This window comes from Psammomys obesus, unplaced genomic scaffold, assembly GCF_907164565.1.
Source record: "Psammomys obesus unplaced genomic scaffold, mPsaObe1.curated_primary_1811, whole genome shotgun sequence".
NCBI lineage: Eukaryota > Metazoa > Chordata > Mammalia > Rodentia > Muridae > Psammomys > Psammomys obesus.
Genome location: NW_026592118.1, coordinates 6,077,960 through 6,084,903, shown reverse-complemented (window position 1 = coordinate 6,084,903; position 6,944 = coordinate 6,077,960).

Here is a 6,944-nt window from a genome sequence, read left to right as displayed (position 1 = left end):
TTGCTTTCCCAAGAAAAGCAAAGAAATAACATTTTCTGTTGACTTCGTCTCTGCTGATTCTGGTTTTTAGTGCTAGGACCTGTCTGATGATTCCATTAAGAAAGTAGACAGGCTATCTAGCGAGTCACATTGCTGGTGGCATTTTGTCTTTGTCAACTACTGTCGTCAATATCAAATGATTTTTTGATCATAATCTGTTCACGTAGGTTTCTAGCAAGAAGGTTTGCTGATGTGCGTTTACACATACATATCTGAGCTAGACTATGCAAGTGCACTTCAAGTATCAGTAGTCCTTGATGGCCAGGGGCAACTGGCTTGGCATAGCTATGGGGTCTCAAAATTGAGTTTGGACAATTTATACTTCGAAGAGTATCTTGCTTTATGAACTTTAATTTCATTTGTGGAATTATCATAGCCTTGACTATTTTTGTATTTGAGTCATTGAGCCTTGGATCTAATGTGCTGGGAGGTATTAGGTTGGTTAAGATCAGTAAACCACACCTTCCCACTGAGAATCACCAACAGCTTTCTCCACCAATACAGAGCCAAAGCCCCAACAACAAAGGCAGCAGCCATCTTTTCCTTGGCAAGTTATAAAGGCCTTTGTTTGGAACTTTGACATTGTTGACATTGTTGTAGCTTAAACCCATTCTAGAAACAAAAACCAGGCAAACTAGTCTCCCTCAGGACTGTAGCAGGTTTTTGATTAGAGTGAATTACTGAAACAGGAAGCTAGACATTTAATAAGCAGCTTAGGCAAAGGATACTGTCATCATGGGTATATCTGAATATCAATAGTAATGTGATCATGAACCCTGGGAAAGTAAAGAAATATTAATTTAAAATTTCTGAGTCTTACACTTTGTTCTTTTCCTGGCAAGAGATTAGCAAATGCCTCCGTACCACAGACGGCACTAAGGACACTAAATATTTCATATTGTTTTGTTGAGACGATGCGTTCACTGGGGCTCCTCACAAAAGTGTTAGAGGGGCCCACAGAACACAGCAGCCTTATCAGTGCAGCCTGCCGGGCCTGCATGGGGAAGCTGCACTGTTGGAGTTCCTTGTGCTTTCAGGAAGCACCGGGAGCGTCTGTTTCCCAATGTTGTTTGCTGCGGCTTTTGTCACATTAAAGGGAGGAGGCTGTGAATCTTGTAGCTTTCTGCTAAGTTTTATCAACTTCCTGAGTATTTTTAAAAAAGATTTTTACTTGTTTTTATGTGCATCGGTGTTCTGCCTGCATGTCTGTTTGAGGGTCCCTGGAACTGGAGTTACAGACAGTTGTGAGCTGCCATGTGGGTGCTGGGAATTAAACTCAGGTCCATCAGGAAGAGTAGCCATTGCTTTTAATTGGCTGAGCCATCTCTCTAGCCGCTGAGTCTTATGCACTTATTGCTTCTAAGAGGGAAAGAATAATAATAATGCAGAGGAAATAACTCACAACACATTGGCGTCATTTCATTACAAACAGGATTATGCAGGAAAGCCTAAAGTCTACTAATCAAAACAACTGTAAAATATCTAATAATATGTCTAGAATAATACCAGTATTCATTCTCACATATGGGTGGAACCTTTGAAAGGTTTTTACTTGTCTTTATTCTTCTTTGTTTGCATATATATATATATATACATCAGAAACATGCATGTGAATTATAGGCAGTCCCTAATATGAGTAAGGCCCTGGGTTCCATCCTGGCACTGCAAAATGAAAGAATGAATGATTGGTTATAATAAGCAGACTCTTCAAGTAGAAAGGTTCTCCATGTCTCTGAGGTAATTGGTCCTATATGGTGGCTTAGAGGGTGACAGACATCACAGCAAAGTCATCAGAGGACACAGAAGAGAAAACAGGCAGGATTCATGAGAGGGAATATAGCATCCTTGCTTTTCTCAGCAGCTAGTAGCTGGAATTTGAAGTTCTGTCTTCACCATTTCTTGGATAGACGAAAATGGAAAGCAGTTGACTATAAAGTGTTTTTGAGGCTCTTTAGATGTTAATCTTGGAAATGTTTCATATTCATCTCTCAGCATGTAAGGTTCTGTTCTGACAGATTTTCTAACATACCATCAGCATCACAGAGAACAGGTCATGCATATAACAACGGAAAGGATGCTGGGGCAGGAGCATGGATCAGAATGAACAGAATGATCTTCTCACCTTCTCCCACCCTCAGTAGGAAGATTTTGGGGCCCAAAGAAAAAGAAACAGATGGCAGGCCTTTTCACATACATCAATAAAGTTAATAAAAATTTGGGGACTGGAGAGATGGCTCAGAGGTTAAAAAGCACTGGCTGCTCTTCCAGAGGACCTAGGTTTGGCTCCCAGTACCCACATAGTGGGTAATAAAGCTTTATAACACCAATTCCAGAGGATCTGATGCCTTCATCTGGCTTCTGCACTCAAGGCTCACAGACATGCGTTCAGGAGAAACACCCACACACATAAAATTAAAATAAATGATTTTTAATTTGATAGAAATTTGTGTTATATTGTATTAACACATCTTTGATCTCAACTGTTCTTGAATGGAATCCAGTTTTTGATTACTGATTTTTTTTAGTTGCTTTGTATTAGTTATCATTTCTATCTCTATGATGGAACACCGTGGCCAAAAGCAAATTGTGGAGGAAAGGGTTCATTTGGTTTACACTTGCACATCGATGCTCATCGTTGGAGGAAGTCAGGGACTCAGACACTGCAGGAGCCTGTGGGCAGGAGCTGATGGAGAAGCCATGGATGAGGGCTACTTGTTCCTCATGGCTTGTTTGGTCTGCTTTCTATGGAACCCAGGATCCACAGACCAGAGATGGCAACACCTTCAGGGAGCTGAGCCTTCCCTATCAATCACCAATTTTAAAAAATGTATTATTGGCAAGAGCTTACAGCCCAAGCTTAGAAAAGAAAAAAAAATTTAACGGAGGCTCCCTTCTCTCTGATGACCCTAGCTCGAGTCGAGTTGACATAAAATTAGGCAGGACACACTGCTGGGAGGTTAAAACACAATCGACTTGGAGCCGGAGGGTTTGGCTGAGAAGATGGGCATGCTATATGGTAGAGCCTTCGCCTCTTGACTACTTAGTTCTTTAAATACAAGCGTTGAGAATGGGCGTTGCCGTAACATCCACCACAGTAACCACCCTAAGCTGACCACTTAGTAACCTTTCACTGTTTGCTGCTGTTCTTGTTTATTTTTCCTTTTTTGGCGGGGTGGGGGGGTAGGGGTGGGGTGGGGAGGTTGTTTGTTGTTGTTGTTCTTGTTTTTAATCAATGTTAAAATTTGCAAAAATTATGTTTAATAAATGCAGGCCACTTTCTTAGTTCAGAACAGCTTTGCCTACAACATGAGACATCTCATTGGAAAACATTTTTCAGTCTTTGAAGAAGAAGCCTCATTTACCTGGATAATTCATCCCTTGCCCTGGGCTGACAGCATCGGGCCAAGCTCTCTGCATGTTCAACAACATTCCACAATAGCACACACGCAACAGACAGGTTTTATGGCTGTTCCTACTTGTTCCCATGGCAGATAGGGACATTTTCACTTCTTGAAACTTTTTTCTTTTCTTTTGTGTAGAAATTTTGCTCATCTCTGGGAACATAACATAAATAAATTCAATGTTAAAAAAGCAGCTATGTAAACCAGAACTATGTCCTCTGAAGTTGCTTTACTCTGGCTGCCTGGGTTCTGTGTGAGTCATAGTCATTGGTTATATGGTCCTCTGGTTGTAGATGGTGAAGGGGGTAAAATGCCAGATGTCCTAGCCCTACTGTGTGCCAAACCTTTCTGGTGAATCTTCCTTGAAGAGAAACTTATTAAATCTTTGTTTCACTTAAAATGAGATAGAAATATTGCCTACCTGGGGAAGCTACCTGAAGAAATTTACAGTCTCTATACACAATTAGAAGATTAATAAACATTGTGTATTATATTGTATTGAGTCATTTCTTATTCAACTATCTTAACAATGAGGAAGAACTGAAGGCAAGAGTGTCCCCATGTCCACCTGCCCTTTTGTTGGAGTCAAAGGTCAGGACTGGGGCATTCTGAGTCCACCTACAAATTGGTGCATTTGGAGAGGTGTTTTGACCTCTCCAAGGAAACATGCAGTTATCTTATTTGTATACAAAGTCTTTCAAGAGAAGACTTCTGAAAACAGCTCATATATGGTACATCTTCTTAGTGGAAATGTTTTCTTTTTCGCTGATTAAATTTAAAGCCACTGTAAAAGCAGCCAGAGGGATTATAGAGAAGTGAAAAATCAATGCAATAGAGGGAATCAGAGATTCCTTAATTGTAGTATTTCCTTGGTGGTAAAAATTACAATTCAGAATTTCTTTAGCTTTTGTAATATAAAGTTTATGAATGTTCAGTTTAGCATATACTTGAATATAATCTGTAACAGTGACATCTTGTGGCTTTTATTATAATGCTGTTGATTTTTTTCTGGGAAAAGCTGTGGCATAATTAAAGACAAGTGTACCATAGTTTGTGCTTTTTGCTCAGCTAAGGGCACATAGATGTGCCTTAGCTTTTATCAGTGTAATCTTATGGAACTCGGAGCAGCAAGATTTCAAGTAAGTTTTTCAAGTTCAGAAATTATAAACGATTAGACAGGAGCATACAAAATGAGTAACCAAGGCTAGATGATTTAATTACTCTACTGTGAAGTTGCTGCCTTCACATTTATAGGGATGAAAATTTTCATTATTTTCTCTGTACAGCCACCCACCCTAGCTTGTTACTCAGGAGCTAAAACCGTAGAATTCCCATGGTCTCCAGCTTTCGTTCTAGTGTTATATATTAATAATAATCTTGATTTTTTTCCTTGATCATCTCACCAGTTCCCTCTGCCCTAGGGTCTAGCAACCCATGACCTGGAAATCTTTCCAAACACAGAGGCCGGTGAGGAGAAAACATCATAACAACAGAAGTTCTTTAAAGGCTTTTTATATTTAGCCATAAAGCTTTATAATACCTCCTTCAATTTGTGCTTTATTCACTGCCTGGAAGGCAGGCAGGAGGTTGATCTCTTTGGCAATTCTCATCTCCTGAATTCTGTGACAGACTCTTTGTAAATGTTGGCTGCAGCACAACTTCTAAGCTGCAGTTCTAACATAAAGGGACTTTTAACCTTGCTTTTTTCAGCAGGTTGGGCACTCAGGTAATAGTTGCTGAATAATTTGGTTTAATCTGTACCACTGAATCTAGAAAAGGGATGTGAGTGAAAGCCCTAGTGTTTGTATGTGTAGATTGAAGATGCCCTAACTGGAGGTTGGTGTCCCTCCCACCTATCGAGCTACATTTACAAATATGCAAATAAGCAAACTCATTGGCTCACTTCAGCAATCCACAATTCCTTCTTTATTTCTGTTGAGTTATGTAGTTTGTGATAGGTAACAGAATGCATTGAGAGAGGTTATAATAGAAAATTAGGAAAAGAAACAGGCCACACACTACCCTAATTGCCTTTAACTAACTCAATTGGGGAAACAATAAATAAAGGTTTCAAGAACACTCAGTAGGAACTACTTTTGAGGAAAGACAATACTGGATACAGGTGTAATTTTGGAAATAGGATTATTTTCTATTAGGAAATAATTATTTCCGAATTAGGAAAAATTCAAGGAATGAATCAATCCCTATAAGTAGGTTTTATTTTGTCTTCCTCCTCAATGGGGATAAAAATTTATTTTCTTAGCTGTGTCTAATCTGTGAAAATGGTTGAAGGTTAGAATCAGACTGCTCTTCATCAATCTCCACATAAATCATGAGTTTGCTTGATGAAAGGGTCACCTCAGTGAATCACCTGGAAACTGCTAGCTGGCTGTGGCTTCTACTTAACTAAACTACAGGGAATGTTATCACCTGTTCAATTGGACGACTTTACCTTGGTCCTAGGAGTGCTGACCTCCCCACCTAAGCATCATCTCCACAGCCCTCACCCTTCAAACATATGGTACCTGCAATCTTCTAGTCATTTAGACTAGATTATCTTGAATCATCCGTGCATCCTTTCTGTACTTCTTATCCCATGAACTATCCAACTCACTAGTAAATCTTATTGGCTTTCTGTCACCAAAACACATTCTATTATTCACTTCTTATCTCTCTATTATTATTGTATAGGAGGCTATATATTTTCATTTTCAGCAGCCAAGATCATGATTTTTAAATTGGAGTTATATAATGTTATAATTTTGTTCAGATCTTCCCAAAACTTCTCATACAGAGTGAAACCTATAAATCCATATAAACTGTCTGGTTCCTGTCACCTTCTTCCCCAGTTTACTTTGTGTGTGTGTGAGTGTGCGCACACGTGTGCTTATGCATGCTCAAGCATGCACAGGATACACATAGGGTCAGAAGATAACGTTATAGGATTTCCTTCTCCTTTTCCTGTAAGGTCTGGGGATTGAACTTGGATCATCAGGCTTGTGAGGAAAGTGATTCTATCCTCCAAGCCATCCCACTGCCCCCTTCTCTCTTTCTGACTGCTGAATTTTGGATACCATGGTTGCTGTTTGTGAAACAGGGTCTTGCTAATGAAGGCTGGAGTAGAACCCCCTGTTCTCTCCCTTACCATCCAGATGTGTGCCACCCTGTTCAGCCTTCCCTACCTTGCTTTTTGTTTTAAATCTTACTATGCTTTTATTGGCTATAGCAGCAAAAATGTGATATTGCCCTTTCCAGAATGAATGGCCATTTTGTTACTTCCAGGGCTCTGTATTTTGTTCTTTGTGCTCTGCAACATCCCTTTCCCAAATAACTTTGGCCTCTTTCATGTCCATCTTTGTCCTGCCACACTACATAATAACATTATTCTCTAGCACTGACACCAATACCCTTTTGTTGATCTCCTACATGGATTGCCCATGATAATTTCTGTATTTTCCTTGCATATCTATTCATTGTTTCTCTCTCTCTCTCTCTCTCTCTCTC